The sequence below is a fragment of the Rhinolophus sinicus genome, chromosome 6 (assembly GCF_057876585.1).
Source record: "Rhinolophus sinicus isolate RSI-liver-muscle chromosome 6, RSI-T2T, whole genome shotgun sequence".
NCBI classification, from domain to species: domain Eukaryota; kingdom Metazoa; phylum Chordata; class Mammalia; order Chiroptera; family Rhinolophidae; genus Rhinolophus; species Rhinolophus sinicus.
The window spans coordinates 33,949,064-33,966,361 of NC_142506.1; the positions used below are offsets into that span (position 1 = coordinate 33,949,064).

At 45.8% G+C, this 17,298-nt stretch overlaps 1 protein-coding gene across 2 annotated transcripts in view; it reads right to left on the reverse strand.

The window, feature by feature from the left end:
- Positions 1-17,298, reverse strand: part of CPQ (carboxypeptidase Q) — a 565,463-nt gene that overhangs the window by 88,227 nt on the left and 459,938 nt on the right. The gene's annotated exons all lie outside the window — the stretch shown is intronic.

A 17,298-nucleotide genomic window follows, 5' to 3' on the forward strand; every position in this document is an offset into this window, starting at 1 on the left:
CCAGTATCATCACTGTAAGAGCTTAGAATATAAGAAACTCTCACCAGGTTGTACAGCTAAATTGTCACACTGACCTAAGACTTGCAAGTCTAAGGTCCTTCAAACTGGCTTGGCCATCTGCTTCTAAGGAGCCATCCACTTCTTCAATACTGACCAACTCCTATCAACAACTACTCGGTTAAGTTATTCCCAAGCTTCTTGGATGGTACTGTATTGGTTCCTCATTATTTACTTAGCAAAAATCAATAATAACATTTGTACAGTGTTTCCAGAGAGCTTTCACATTTGTAATCTCCTTTGATCTTCTTCCATAGCCCATAAAGTACACAAAGCAGCTTTATAGTTGATGCTATTTTATAGAAAAAGAACTGAGGATCAGAGAGGTCAAGTGATTTGCTCAAAGTCACACAGTTGGCAAATGGTAGAACTGGGTCTGAAATCCCATGCTTTCCAAAACTCCACACTGCCATCACTAGAATGAGGTAGAGTGACAATGATAAGTAACACTTGTTCTAAATTAGAATGACTTTTTCACTTACATAACAATTTGAGGGTTGCATTATTTTTTTTCTAAAACAGATTCTAATACAATGATTTCCTAACTATTCCCATGGAGTGTACTGTTGTCACAAGGGCAAAAGCAGTGCTGAGCTCCAGAGCAGGATGCTGTCAGTATTAACAGCACTGAACAGCATGGCCCTGAAATACCAATATTTTGCTGCTGTTAAAGATGAGGAAGTTAACAAAGCAGAAGTTTGCTTCTATTTCCACTTTCACATTTAAGGAATTTCTGTCTTCATGGTGATTTTCAGAGAAAGACCCAAGGCATTTATAATAAAAAGTGCCACCTCAGTTTGCCACTGTGGCTACTCCACAAGGGAAGCATCATTAATAATATGCAAAATTGAACAGCTGGATGGCACAGTTGGTTAGAGTGCGAGCTCTTAACAAGGTTGCTGGTTATATTCCCGCATGGGATGGTGGGCTGTGCCCCCTGCAACTAGACTGAAAATGGTGACAGGACTTGGAGCTGAGCTATGCCCACCACAACTAGACTGAAGGACAACGACTTGACTTGGAACTAATGGGTCCTTGAAAAAACACACTGTTACCCAATAAAATTAAAAAAAAAAGGAAAATATTTGCATTAATACCTTATATCCAGGACTCGTTTAACTAGCACCTTGATGCCAGGTCAGCAGGTTGACATGTCCTAACCCTTCCCCGACCCCAAGCTCTCTCTGTCCCCTGTAAAGAGGAGAATAGAAACATCACAACTGTGGGGACAGAGCCAAGAGTGCAGTTTCCAGGCTCTCAGCCTCACATGGAAAGGTGCTGGCTCAGGTAGTAAATGGCCATCAACTGTGATTGGATGGCCATCAGCTGTGGCTAGTTGGCCGTCAGCTGTAACCGGTGAGCCATTGGCCACTAATATAACTGCTGTGGCTATGCTAGCAGAAAATGGGGGCTAGCAAGAAGATGGTGGCTGAGCTAGCAAGCGGCGAAGTGTGGATTGCGGATAGCAGAGAGGCAGATTGCAGCTAGCAAGTTAGGTTGGTTGGCAGAGAGAAGTGGACGGCAGGTTGCGGATAGTGTGGCTCCTGCTTCCTGTGTCTCCAAACCAGCCGTCAGCAAGAATATAGTGGTATGACACCCCTATCTATGGCTCCGTGGGTGTTCCTTTTTGGCCTCACCATATCCTGCGTTCTTATGTGAGGAGCAGGGCTAGAGACCCGGCATGACACATGGCGCAGCGAGCAGGATGTGGTGCTGCCAAGGCCTACTGAAGGATGGTGGAGCAGTTTGTGCGTGTAAAAGCTCAGCTTCAGGAGGCCTGTGAGGAGCGACACCGGGAACGGGAGGCGTGGTTTGCCTGGGAGACTCAAACCTCTGGATGGCACGCCGCCCTGTTAGCCAGAGCAAGTGTCGTTTTCCTTTTGGTAGTCTGCTGCTGCCGTGGGCTCCTAGAGCTGTGGACATCTTACACGGAGGCCTCCACCCACTCAGACACCTGGCACGGCGAGCAAGATTCCGACCAGGTAGGAATGGCGTCTGACTCTGGGCAGGAGGACAGGTGGCCCCCACACAGTGTGTGGTGCCCGGTGGCCACTGTTCTCAGGAGTTGGACCCCCAAGGAAGGGTGGGAGGACATGGACGGCTCTCTGGCCAGTGTGGAGAGGGCCCTGCAGGCTCTGGCTGAGCGGTTGCCGGAGGAGGAGAAGGCTACAGCCATGTGGGCTGGATGTTCCTCACGGCCTTGAGTCTTAACACGGAAAGTGCACTTAATGAGATGGCCCAGGTGCCGGACCAGGTGAACCGGTAGGAGGTGCTGGAAGCTCGGGTCCGCCTGTTAGAAGAGGGGCCCCACAGTGGAGACTCTGAGGCAGAGGAGGAGGAAGCGAGTGGAGACAATGCAGCTCCCAATCTCCAAGCTCAGCCAATCTTGAAGCAAAGGGTAAAACATGACCAACCTTTGGGCCACGGGGGCGTTGCTGCCTGGAAACCCAGCTGTGACTGAGTTCACGACCTACACGCCATACACTCCCACTGAGTTGCAGGAGCTGGGGAGGCGGTACAGACAGCGCCCTGGAGAGCCAGTCTCGGCTTGGCTATCACGTTTATGGGATGAGGGAGCAGACAGCATTCTCTGCTCCCCAGGAGAGATAGAAAAGCTAGCCTTCGTGACAGTGCATCCGTCCCTGTGACAAAGGTTACAGAACTGCCAAAGGTTGGCCCAAAACCAGGGCAACCATTCTCTAATGGCGTGGCTCACTGCTGTGGTACGCACAGTATGGGGACAGGCTGGCGAGCTGCCAGACACTGTGAGTCAATGGCAGTCATATACGGAACTTACTGAAATTATCCGTGAAGTGGGTATGAGACATGCTATTTTCAACCCTAATATGCAGGGACTAGATGACGAGCTTTTTACAGCCAGCATAAGAGATCTGGTTTTGGATACTGCACCTGTGAGTGCTTTTGGACCCTTGGTTGCCATTCTTACACCGTATGTAGGGCGACGGATCCATGAAGTTACAACTGCCATGGCCACCCTAGGGGATGTAGAAAGCCGGAGGTGAAGGAAGTTAAGACAGGAGGTCTGAGCAGTTGAGACCCGGAAGCCAAAATCAAAAGTAAAGGGGCGAGGTCACGGGCCTCAGAGAGTAATAACACGTGCACAGATGTGGCGTGATCTCGTGGTAGCAGGGGTCAACTGGAAGAAAATAAACCGACAACCCAATGCACTCCTGCTGGAACTTTGGAAACAGTTGCGTCCGGACCAGAAACTCTGGAGAAGCCTAAAGGAAAAGTCTGGGAAAGCGCGACCCGTGTCCCTCCAGGACTTCATGCAGCTGCTTGAGGCCAACTCCTTGCAGCTTGATTAGGGGTGGGGCCAAGGTACCTGGTCAGAGGGGATGAGCAGGGACCAGAGGCCCCACGTCGAACTGTCCATACATTGGTCCCCTTCTAATGTGCAGAGGGTTTTGGCTCTAGTTGACACTGGCGCAGACTGCAGTCTTGTTTATGGGAATCCAGAACTGTTCCCTGGACCAGCAGTCTGCATTGATGGCTACGGGGGAAAAACTGTGACTGTGAAAGCCGTTTCCTTACCACTGGGTATAGGAAGGCTTCCTCCTTGTACCTACAAGGTTTATGTCTCCCCCGATCAGGAGTATATTCTAGGGGTGGACGTGCTACATGGCCTCAGCTTACAGACGTTGGTAGGAGAGTTCCGTCTCCGGATCCGGGTGGTGAAAGCGGTGACACGCGGGCATGCTCACCACCCTCCTCAAGTGTTGCCACAGCCCTGGCGCGTGGTTACAGTGCGACAGTACCGCCTGCCAGGAGGACAGAAGGAGATTGGTCGTACAATATTGGAATTGGAGAAGGCACATATTGTGAGGCCAACGCACAGTCCCTTTAACTCCCCAGTATGGCCTGTCAAGAAGCCAGATGGGACCTGGCGAATGACTGTGGACTATAGGGAGTTAAATAAGGTGATGCCACCTTTGCACGCTGCAGTGCCTTCAATTCACGGTTTGACGGATCGTCTGACTGTCCGCCTGGGAACGTATCATTATGTAGTGGACTCAGCTACATCCTGCGTTCTTATGTGGGGAGCAGGAGCTGAGGCCCTGCAGGCCGCCCTGCACGACACATGGCGCAGGGAGCAGGGTCCCCTGCATGACACAACCTATAGGCAAATGAAAACAGAATTAGGTAATCTTATATGTGAGAGTCCCTATACTGCAGGCAGAGCCCATCCTTCCAACAAGAAAATTAAGCAAAGTGCTCCTTATTACGTACTATTGAAAGTGGAGCAAGGTAGCAGTTTGGCTGTCAGACCCAACACTAATGAGCAGACTAGTGAGGTGGACATGTGCTAGGCCAGCTCGATTCTATTGCGGACTCAGCAACTGACATGCTGGCTCCTGAGGAGGATGACTTGCTTTCTCCCTCTGTGTCCATGTCATGTCACCTTGGCCTTTAGCTTCTTCCTCTGTAAGTTGGGACAAATGCTCTTTTCCAAAGCTTGAATAATGAGCCTGCGCATATGGAAGTTTGAGCGCTTTCAAAGAAAAGACTTTTGTAGGCCAAAATGAAAGTGATTGTGTGAATTGAACTTGCCAGTGTGCCTAATAAAATGTGCAGTAAGGGCTTCTTGGCCCTCTTCAACTGCAAATGAATGGATGTCCTAGGGACAGGGGACTCCACAGTTTGTGAATGCCCCGTGCAATGTCACAGGATGGTGATAGGAAGAGAGAATAACATAGATAAAGGAGCTTTGAAAAGTGCTGTATGCTCTATACTCGTATGCGGCAGCCAGTTTGGCAGAGAGATGAAAAGTTTGAGGTTTGGAATTATTCCCTGCATTTGACCCTCAGATTTACCAGTCATTGGCTTTGTGGCTTTGGCCAGTCTGCGTAACCTCTCAGTTCTTCCTCCATGAAGTGGTCGTGATAATGGTAGCCAGTTCATGGAGTGGTAAGAAAAATGCATTGTAAAGCCTGGCACATAATTAGCACTTGATAAACAGTTGTTTATCAAGTGGTCTTGATTAGGTGGTCTTACCACCAAATATCTGTACTTCTCAAATTTCCAAGGCTGGTCTCCATTTAAACCATTCTGTTAGTTGCTTGTAATGATGATAGGCAGCGTTTCTGTGGTGCTTCCTGCACACCAGATGCTGTGTGAAATGCTTTATAGCTTACCCCAAATATGCTCACATTCTGTAAGTGCTATTATATTTATCATTTTATGGGTGAAGCAACTGAGGTTTAGTCAGGTTAACCAGCTTTCCCAGGGTTACCTAGTTAGTAAATGGGGCAGCCAGAACTCAAATGCAGAGGTCTGGCCCCACCTGCCTGTGCTCTGTACCCCTCCCCACCACTGCCCTGTCTCTGGAAGCTTACTTCCATGTGTCAGACCACAAGTCCTCACTTTTAATGTAAAACACAGAGACTGTAGTTACACAAATATATAGAGTTGAAGCTTTTTTATGATCATAGCACAAGGTCTACTTGGACAGAATTTATTGCCTTTGCTAATTGTCATGCGTGGTCTCTGGTCCCGCTCCCCACATAAGAACGCAGGATATGGTGAAGCCAAAAAGGAACACCCACGGAGCCATAGGTAGGAGAGTCATACCACTATATTCTCGCTGGTGGCTGGGTTGGAGACACAGGAATCAGGAGCCATATGACACGCAACCTGCCGTTCGCTTCTCTGCCAACCAACAACAAACCCAGCGTAGTCATGGCAGTTATATTAGTGGCTAATGGCTAACCGGTAACAGCTGATGGCCACCCAGCCACAGTGGATGGCCATCTGATTACAGCTGATGGCCATCTAATAACTGAGCCAGCACCTTTCCACATGAGGCTGAGAGCCTGGAAACTGCTCTCCTGGCTTTGTCCCCACACTAATAAAGTAATTTAATTAAGCAAAGAGAAAAATTAAAAACAAAAACAAAAAGCTATTGCTCTATAATTTCCTTCCAACTAGGAATAATAAGCCTGAAATAATAAAACATCTTTTCAAGCCGAATTAGACAGGATATGCAGATGTCAGTAAACCAGAATTCTGGTGTAGGTAGAGACATGTTTGATTTCTATTCATGTAGAATTTTATTAGCTACTGCTAATGTGATGGCAGCATTCTATTATTTTCTATTTGTATGTAAACATCTCCGTATGTTTTCAATAAAGAACTAAGAAAACAAACCACCCACTGTCCATGACACTGCTTTTTCCTCTTCATTTATGGGTAGTCATTGTTTAATTATTACCACATGGCAAAGGAGTTGGGAAAATAAAATGTCCCTGAACAAAGAAACTGGAATAAATAACCTGGGTCACTGGGCTCCTGGACCTGCTGTGTCATGCAGGGTGGCATGCGGGGTCTCTAGTCCCGCTCCCTGCATAAGAACGCAGGATAGGGTGAAGCCAAAAAGGAACACCCATGGAGCCATAGATAGGGGAGTCATACCACTATATTCTCGCTGGCAGCTGGGTTGGAGATACAGGAAGCTAGAGTCACACGATCTGCAACCCACCATCCACTTGTCTCTGCCAACCAACCTCACTTACTAACTGTAATCTGCCTCTGCAATCTGCAATCCACACTCCTCCCCTTGCTAGCTTAGCCACGACAGTTATATCAGTGGCCAATGGCTAATCGGTAACAGTTGATGGCCAACTAGTCACAGCTGATGACCATCTACTACCCGAGCCAGCACCTTTCCACGTGAGGCTGAGAGCCTGGAAACTGCTCTCTCCAGCTCTGTACCCACAGCTGCTTCTCAGAAACATGTTGCCATAAAAATCTGTGTTCTTTACTATGCCATGCATTGTTGAGGACACACTCAGCGTTGCCTTGAAAAGCTGGTTATAGCTAGTGACTGTGGAGCAGACCCATGGTTGTTTCACTCAACCCATTTAGCACATAACAAGACATTCGTCCTCCTGTTCACAGGGTTTAGGAAGAAACCTCCTTCTAGAGAGTGAAGGCTTTATTGCCGAATAAGCAGCACCGGTTGAGACAAGCTGAGGCATATAGATGAGGAGGCTGAGCAGCTCAAAGATACCACCACTTTGCTCTCTCAATAAAGACACACATCGCTTTATTAGGAGCCATGGGAACTGTCTTTCATTGCCAAGTCATGTACATAATGCATTGTAGAGAAATGCTCCCAGGTAACCTCCTCCGTTGGGATCACTGGATTAGTTAATATCTGCTCAGAGTTGAGCATTCATACTGTTTTGTGCTAGAATCACATCCTATTACACTTCTTTACTTCTTTTAAAGGTCAGTTCACTTTGCCAAAGAACAATTTGTTAACCATTAGCATTCTTTGGACAAGATTAAAAAGAAGCAAAGTGTTTAAAATACATACTGCATGTTTTAAAATGCTTATTCCCTAGTATAAACACAAAGATGATGTTTGCGTTGCTTGCTTTTATAAAATTCCAGGCAATTCTTCTTCAGAAATATAGATCCAAATTGAACATCTCCTCTTCCTCCAAATTTGGCTTCCTCTTTGTTTTAAAGTTTTATTTTCTCATAACCTAGGTGACAGTCTTTGGTTTTGATCTAAATGACATTGCAGTCCCGAAATCAAAGGAAGAGAAAAAGAGACTCCTAATTATTTGAATTAATCAAGTAGCCTCCTCAATTCAACCTTCAAAGAAGTAAACTCTGCCTGACACTGGGCAATCAGTCTCAGGAACACAGTCCCGCCCCAGTAAATGTTAATATTTTACAGATGATGGTGGTAATGCTGTTTGGTCAGGTGGTGGACTCAAAACAAGTTCTCAGAAACAAATCATCTAATGGTACCATGGGATGAGTAGTTGCAGTTATTTCCTCCAGCTGTGCCAATGACCCTGGATTTCCTAGTTCAATGAGTGAAGCTGGGCGGAGCTTCACAGAGCTTCAGTGCAAACAGATATCACGATTAGGTGATAAGTGAAGAGGCATCTGCATGTTGTGCAAAGCTAAGAATAGGTTTTAGTTTCTGGTCAGGTCTACCCTGGACTTTTATTTCTGAAAGTCTCCTTCCTTCAGTTTTGAACAGCCTTGGGTCCCCACGGGAGAGCCAGGAAAGGGATGATGACAAAGTGGAGAGCCATAAGTTATTTTTATTTGACAGCTAAACTGGCTGCAGCTTGAGGAAATGGGCAGTCTTGGATAAGTTACTTCAGTACTAAAATTGCAGACACCTATTGTGGTGTAGCCACCATTCTGCCTGGAGATGAGAACAGAATAAATGACTTCTGGAGATCTCTTACCAGTCCTATCATTCTCTGAGTGTGTACAGAAGGATTCTGTTGTTAGATGAACCTGTGTTTTCAGGCAATCCAATTTTTACAGTGTTATCCAAAGCACTCTGAATCTCAGTGAATTCTCCCATTGAGCCCGGTAAAGTCCATAGATAGCTCTTAAACTTACTGAAAACACAAGATACCTCTATAAATGTCACTATGGAAACGCTAGTGAGCCAGAGGCTGACAATGTGGCATAAAAATATGTCATGCGGGAGACCCTGCTCACTGCGCCATTTGTCGTGCGGGAGACCCTGCTCGCTGCGCCATTTGTCGTGTGGGAGACTCTGCTCGCTGCGCCATTTGTCATGCGGGGCGGCCTGCGGGGTCTCTGGTCCAGCTCTCCACATAAGAACGCAGGACATGGTGAGGCCAAAAAGGAACACCCACGGAGCCATAGGTAGGGGAATCATACCACTATGGTCTCACTGGAGGCTGGGCCCACCGGACGCGCGACCCGCCGTCCGCCTTTCCGCCAACCGACCGACGACTCTCCTCCACTCTCCTCGACTCTGTTCCTCTGCTCTCTTCCGCTCTCCTCGGCTTTCCTCAGCTCCTCGGCACTCCTCGGCTCTCCTCCGTAGCCGCAGCAGTTATACTAGCGGCCAATCAGCTAACCGGCCACAGACGACGGACAATCAGCCACAGCTGACGGCCATCCACTACCCGAGCCAGCACCTTTCCATGTGAGGCCGAGAGCCTGTAAACTACTTTCTGGGGCTCTGTCCCCACACTCCACCCCTACAGGGTCTCGCCTCACAATCTACGCGACAAGTGTCTTCTGTGAGGGTCCCTGTGCCATATTAGCCTACTGAGACCTACGGACAAAAAGAAATGGTAGTCTTAGGAACCAACAATGGCAAATCCCTTCCATCTGGGAGGATACATGCTAGCTTTTTGTCCTGGGAAAAGAGGGTCACTGCCACTGGCACCTTTCCCGGTTTGTGGTACCAGACCTTTATGGCAGTACTTGGGGTCCCTTGCATAGTTTCAACATGTAACAGAACAGGGGACCCCATAATAGGCCATAGTGAGAGCACATAGTTTCCTCGCAAAATCATCCCGGTATCGGGACCTCTGTATACTACAGTCACTTGCGATGGCCACTCAGGCACCACCCCTGGCGTCACTTGCAAATCATGAGTAAAACCGGCCCCCCATGGGGCTCTCAGGCCCAACCACTGACAGTGGGGGCTTTTGACCTGCCAGGGCCAAGTCCACTGCTGCCGTTCCCCTGCTTTCAAGCATGTGGGTGCTGGCAGCAAAATGTTCCCATTTCTGCCGTAGCATGGCTTTAACAGAGTCTCACTTGTGGTAACTTGTAATTGAATGGGAGCGGCCGTTCGATGTAGCAGAGCTTCTACTGGTGCGGGCCCTCCCTTCCGTGGTCTCTCATTCAGGACTCTCAGGACATCCCATAGACAAGAGGCCCAGTCACGCATCGTCGGAGGGTGTTTTGACACCCGGAGACCTTGCTTCAAAAGGCCATTGTAGCGTTCAATCATGCCAGCTGCTTGTGGATTGTACGGGGTGTGAAACAACCATTGCATGTCCATCCTGGCAGCCCAGCTCTGCACTTCTTGCCCTGTAAAATGGGTACCCCTGTCACTTTGAATGACTTGGGGGCGCCCATACAGGGTGCACAGCCGTGTAAGGGCGACAACTGTATGCCGCTGATCCGCAGCTGGACAGGGCCAAGCAAACATCAACCCCGTAGCAGTGTCCACTGCTGTAAATGCATATATCGCGTTGCGGGCCTTAGGCAGGGGTCCAATGTAATCCACTTGCCAGTGAGTGAGGGGCACCCTCCCTCGCGTAATCTGCTGTGTCTCCCAGGGGAGCTCCTGCCTTTGGGGGCTGTCCTGGTCACAGACGGCACAGTCATAGCAGGCATCTGTTTCTCCTGCCATTTCAAAGACAGGCCCCAGCGTCTGCTCACCTGCCACATGGTTCGGCTTCCAGAGTGCTGCAATTTCCTATGCAGCCAGTGGGCCACATCACTGGCAGGAGCCCACTCTAACCATCGTACGCGTGCTAGGGCATCTACTTCATCATTACCTGGGGACACTAAGGGGGAGTGACCTGTGACATGCATTAAGGTCACCTCCTTTCTCTGCCCTAGGTCCCAAAGGTCCTGCCACATGGCTTGACCCCACAGTGGACGGTGTCCCACCAACCAGTTTTGGTGTTTCCATGTAGGGAGCCACAACGTTAGGCCCCGGAACACTGCCCAGCTGTCAGTGCAAATAACTAGGGGCCCAGGCTCGTGGCTGATTACCATCCACACAGCCCGTAATTCAGCCCACTGGCTACTCTGGCCCGTCCCAGTATCAAACCAAATGGTGTCTGTTTTGGGCTGCACACCAATAGCTGTCAAAACAGGTGAAGCCCCTCGGCTAGAACCATCAGTAAACCAGGCATCCTCAGGTACTGGGGACTCTCCTTCTTTGTAGGGCGAGGGCTCCAAGTCCTCCCCTCTAGGCAGAGCACTTGGCTCAGCCTGGCTACAAGCTCCACAGGCCCCAGGACCTGTTGTAGCTCTGTGCTCAAAGGGCTTGAACTAAGGGTGCTACGTTGCTCCAAGTAGGCACCCCACTTGGCGAGGGTGGTGGATGGCCATCAGCTATGGCTGATTGGCTGTCGGCTGTGGCCAGTTAGCTGATTGGCTGCTAGTATAACTGCTGCGGCTACGGAGGAGAGCCGAGGAGAGCCGAGGATTGCTGAGGAGAGCCGAGGATTGCCGAGGAGAGCCGAGGATTGCCGAGGAGCTGAGGAAAGCCGAGCAGAGCGGAAGAGAGCAGAGGAACAGAGTCGAGGAGAGTGGAGGAGAGTCGTCCGTCGGTTGTCGGAAAGGCGGAAGGCGGGTCGCGCGACCGGTGGGCCCAGCCTCCAGTGAGACCATAGTGGTATGACTCCCCTACCTATGGCTCCGTGGGTGTTCCTTTTTGGCCTCACCATATCCTGCGTTCTTATGTGGAGAGCGGGACCAGAGACCCCGCAGGCCGCCCCGCACGACAAATGGCGCAGCGAGCAGGGTCTCCTGCATGACAACATAGGCTAAACGAAGTAAGAATTGGGGAGACGTCATCAAAATGGTGACGTGAGGTGAGCCTCTATAAACATCCCCTGGAATTTATAACTAATTGAACAACTATAACTCCACAAAAGGACTCCCTGCATAGCAGACAGGCAAGATGAAGAGGCCCACTACTGAATTCACCTAAAGGTGGGCGAATCGCGCGAGTGGGGGAAGAGGGAAGGAAGCAGTGCGGAGACGGAGCTGCGCGGGCGCAGGACGCAGAACTAGCTCAGTGCTCTGAGCTCGCTGCATCCAGGAACAATCGCAGCTGTGGGAGAATGAAGAACTCGGACTGCTAGGGCTCCGTTTATGGCACACAGGACTGAGGGAGCAGCATATAACACGGCTGAACCCAATGCTCACGGCAGAGACCTCAGAGAAAAGACTGAGGGAAAAAGTCTGAAAACGGTGGTTTAAGCACTCACTACCAAGCAGAGAACGGAAGCCTTAGGCACTGAGACTAGCCTCTCCGTCCCTACCCTCCCAGAGCTCGCCCCGCCCCCACCTGCCCTGTGCTAGACATGGAACAGTAGCAGTGTCAGATCAAAAGAATAGAATATTTGCTGTTCTGAGAACTGTGGACTGCAGACACAGATTCGCAGCCCAACTAGTTCTGGGAAAGGGGAGGGAGCTGTGGAAGCAGGACCCGCTGTGGTGGTGGTCACTGCCATTGCTCTGGGCCACCACTCACAACTCGCCCCGCCCCTGACCCCACCTATCTGGGCATATCCCTGCAGGAGTAAAGAGAACTGCTGAAACATACGGGCTCTGAATCTGGTGCAGGAAGAGCTTTGGAACTTCAAAAGCTCTCCACATACCCACACAGACACTGCGCCCTGTGACCCAGGCGAACTATTAACAGAGGAGAAGCCCGTCTCCCAGAGAATCCCCCCATTGTGTGAGAAGCTGGAATAGTGTAGAGACAACATAGCACTGCTGTGTGAGGGAGGAAAAAAAGTCCGCAGTCGGAAAGAAAAGAAAACATTCTACCAACAAGTACTGGAAAACAAAAGAAAGACCTCTTCCCTTCAACTGTTGCAGAAGCCACTCCTGTAGATGTCTAGGAAGAGAAATAATAAATCAGTAATTGCCATGAATAACCAAGGCAACAAGACAGCTCAGAAAGAATGTGAAAAGTCTCCAAAAAAGGAACTTAAAGATATGGAAATATGTGACTTAAATGACAGAGAATTCAAGATTGCAGTTCTGAAAAAACTCAACGAGATGCAAGAAAACACAGAAAGGCAGTTTAATGAACTCAGAAACATGATTAAAGAACAACATGAGCATTTTACGAAAGAGATCGAAATTTTTAAAAAAGAACCAAATAGAATTTCTGGAAATTAAGAACTCAATAGAAGAAATTAAGAATGAAAATAACCAGCTTAAGTAGTAGAGTTGAACAGATAGAGGAAAGAATCAGTGACATCGAAGATAGAAACCTGGAAATGACACAGATGGAAGAAGAAAAAGACTTGAGACTTAAAAGAAATGAAAGAACTCTACAAGAACTTTCTGACTCCATCAGAAAGAGCAATGTAAGAATAACGGGCATACCAGAAGGAGAAGGAAGAGAGAAGAGACAGAGAATATACTCAAAAAATCATTGAAGAGAACTTCCCAAACTTGTGGACAGAACTGGATCCTCGAATCCAAGAAGCAAATAGAACACCTAGTTACCTCAATCCCAACAGGCCTTCTCCAAGGCACGTTGTATTGAAGCTGTCTAAAATCAATGACAAGGAAAGAATCTTTAAGGCAGCCAGGGAAAAGAAGACGGTAACCTACAAAAGAAAGCCCTTTAGATGGTCATCAGATTTTTCAGCAGAAACTCTACAAGCCAGGAGGGAGTGGAACCAAATATTCAAACTACTGAAAGAGAGAAATTATGACCCAAGAATAATATATCCAGCAAAGATATCCTTTAGATATGAAGGAGGAATAAAGACCTTTCCAGACATACAGAAGCTGAGGGAATTTTCTAATACATGAAATGCACTACAAGAAATACTAAAGGAGGCTATTCGACCACCAACAATAGGGACAATTTGTGGCAACCAAAATATGAAAAGGGGGAGAGTAAAGGCCTGAACCAGAATATGGGAATGGAGAAAGTAAGCGTGCCGAAGAAAATGGAATACTCTAAATATCAAACTTTCTTTTACATAAACTTAAGGGTAACCGCTCAAAAAAAATCCAGAACTGAAATACATACAGTAATAAAAGAAGAAACAGAGGGAAACATCATAGAATACCACCACACAGAAATAATAGACAACAACAGAAAGGCAAAGAAACAATGGAGACACAGCCTTACCAGAAAACTAAAGATAGAATGACAGGAAATCCTCACATATCAATAATCACCCTAAATGTAAATGGACTGAACTCACCAACAAAAAGGCACAGAGTAGCAGATTGGATCAAAAAACTAAACCCAACCATATGCTGTCTCCAAGAGACACATCTCAGCTACAAGGACAAGCATAGACTCAAAGTGAAAGGATGGAAATTGACACTCCAAGCAAATGGTATCCAGAGAAAATCAGGTGTAGCGCTACTGATATCAGATGAAACAGACTTCAGGGTGAAAAAGGTAACAAGAGAGAAAGATGGACATTTCATAATGATAAAGGGGACTATATAACAAGAAGACATAACAGTCCTCAATATTTATGCCCCCAATCAGGGAGCACTGAAATATACCAAGCAACTACTAACAGAACTAAAGGGATAAATTGACCAAAACACAATTATACTAGGGGACTTAAATACATCATTGACAGCTATGGATAGATCATCCAAACAGAAAACAAATAACTAAATAGCAGCCCTAAATGACACATTAGAGGAAATGGACATAACTGACATATATGAAGAACTTCATCCTAAAACATCAGATGATACATTCTTTTCTAGTGTACATGGAACATTCTCAAGGATAGACCATATATTGGGACATAAAATCAACCTCAGCAAATTTAAGAAGATTGAAATCATAGCAAGCATATTCTCTGATCACAAGGCTTTGCAATCGGATATCAACTGCAAAAAGAAAGCAGGAAAAAAAAATACATGGAGATTAAACAACATACTTTTAAAGAATGACTGGGTCAAAGAAGAAATTAGAGTAGAGATCAAAAGATACATAGAAACAAAAGACAATGAAAATACATCCTACCAAAATTTTTGGGATGTAGCGAAAGCAGTTTTAAGAGGGAAATTTATATAATTACAGGCCTATCTCAAGAAACAGGAAAAATCCCAAATAAATAACCCCATGTTACACCTTAAAGAACTAGAAAAAGAAGAACAAAGGAAACCCGAGGTCAGCAGAAGAAAGGAAATAACAAAAATGAGAGCAGAAATAGAGAACACAAAGACAATAGAAAAAATTAATGTGACAAAGAGCTGGTTCTTTGAAACAATTAACAAATTTGACAGACTCACTAAGATAAAAAGAGAGAAGACACTAATTAACAACATCAGAACTGAAAAAGGGGGAGTTATCACGGACACCACAGAAATACAAAGGATCATCCAAGAATACTATGAAGGACTATATGCCACCAAATTCAATAAACTAGAAGAAATGCACAAGTTCTTAGAAACATATAGCTTTCCTAGGCTGAACCATGAAAGACTGGAAAATCTAAACAGACTGATCACCAGTAATGAAATTGAACCAGTCATCCAAAACCTTCCCAAAAGCAAAAATCCTGGACCAGATGGTTTCACTAGTGAATTCTACCAAACCTTCAAAGAGGATCTAATACCAATCCTCCTCAACATCTTCCAAAAAATTGAAGAAGAGACAGTACTCCCTAACTCATTTTATGATGCCAACATTACCCTGATACCAAAACCTGGTAAGGACAGCACAAAAAAAGAAAACTACAGACCAGTATCTCTGATGAATACAGATGCAAAAATCCTAAACAAAATTCTAGCAAATCGCATACAACAATGCATTAAAAAGATTATTCATCACGACCAAGAGGGGTTCATCCCCGGGGCACAAGGATGGTTCAACATCCGCAAATCCATCAATGTGATACATCACATAAACAAAATAAAGGACAAAAATCATATGATTATGTCAATTGATGCAAAAAAAGCATTTGACAAGATGCAACATCCATTTATGATTAAAACACTTAATAAACTAGGTATAGAAGGAAAATACCTTAACATAATAAAGGCCATATATGACAAACCCTCAGCTAATCTCATCATTAATGGTGAAGAACTAAAGCCCTTTGCTCTACGTTCAGGAACACGACAGGGCTGTCCCTATCACGTCTGCTTTTCAGTATAGTGTTGGAAGTCCTTCTCAGAGCAATCAGGCAAGAGAAAGAAATAAAAGGCATCCAAAATGGGAATGAAGAAGTTAAATTGTCACTCTTTGCAGATGACATGATGCTATATATGGAAAATCCTAAAGACTCCACCAAAAAGCTATTAGAAACAATCAACGAATATAGTAAAGTTGCTGGCTACAAAATCAACGTACAAAAGTCCATTGCATTCCTGTATACTAACAATGAAGTCTCAGAAAATGAAATACAAAAACAATTCCTTTTGCTATTGCAGTGAAAGAATAAAATACCTAGGAATAAACTTAACCAAGGATGTGAAAGACCTATATGCTGAAAACTGTAAGACATTTTTAAAAGAAATTGAAGAAGACACAAAGAAATGGAAAGACATTCCATGCTCATGGATTGGAAGAATCAACATAGTTAAAATGGCCATATTACCCAAAGCAATATACAGATTTAATGTAATCCCCATCAAAATCCCAATGGCATATTTTAAAGAAATAGAACAAAAAATCATCAGATTTGTTTGGAATCACAAAAGACCCCGAATAGCCAAAACAATCTTAAGAAAAAAGAATAATACTGGAGGTATCACACTTCCCGACTTTGGCTTTTACTACAGGGCTACAATAATCAAAACAGCATGGTATTGGCAGAAAAACAGACATATAGACCAATGGAATAGAATTGAGAACCCAGAAATAAAACCACATAAATATGGACAGATAATTTTCGACAAAGAAGCTAAAAACATACAATGGAGGAAAGACAGCCTCTTCAATAAATGGTGCTGGCAGAATTGGATAACCACGTGCAAAAGAATGAAACTGGACTGCTATTTGTCACCATGTACCAAAATTAATTCAAAATGGAACAAAGAATTAAGCATAAGACCTGACACAATAAACTGCATAGAAGAAAACATAGGTACTAAACTTATGGACCTTGGGTTCAAAGAGCATTTCATGAATTTGACTCCAAAGGCATTGGAAGTGGAAGCTGAAATAAGTGAATGGGACTATATCAAACTTAAAGGCTTCTGCACAGCAAAGGAAACCATCGACAAAATAAAGAGGCAACCAACTGAATGGGAGAAGATTTTTGCAAACAGTGCCTCCGATAAGGGGCTAATATCCAAAATATACAAGGAACTCATGAAACTCAACAACAAAAAAACAACCCAATTGAAAAATGGGTAGAAGACCTGAAGAGACATTTCTCCAAAGAGGACATACAAATGGCAAATAGACATATGAAAAAATGCTCAACATCACTAATCATCAGAGAAATGCAAATCAAAACCACAATGAGATATCACCTCACCCCAGTCAGAATGGCTGTCATCAACATGACAAATAGTAACAAGTGTTGGAGAGGCTGTGGAGAAAAAGGAACCCTCATACACTGTTGGTCGGAATGTAGACTGGTGCAGCCTTTATGGAAGGCAGTGTGGAGGTTCCTCAAAAAATTACGAATAGAATTACCATATGACCCAGCAATCCCTCTCCTGGGTATCTACCCAAAAAATCTGAAAACATTTATCCATAAAGACACGTGTGGTCCAATGTTCATT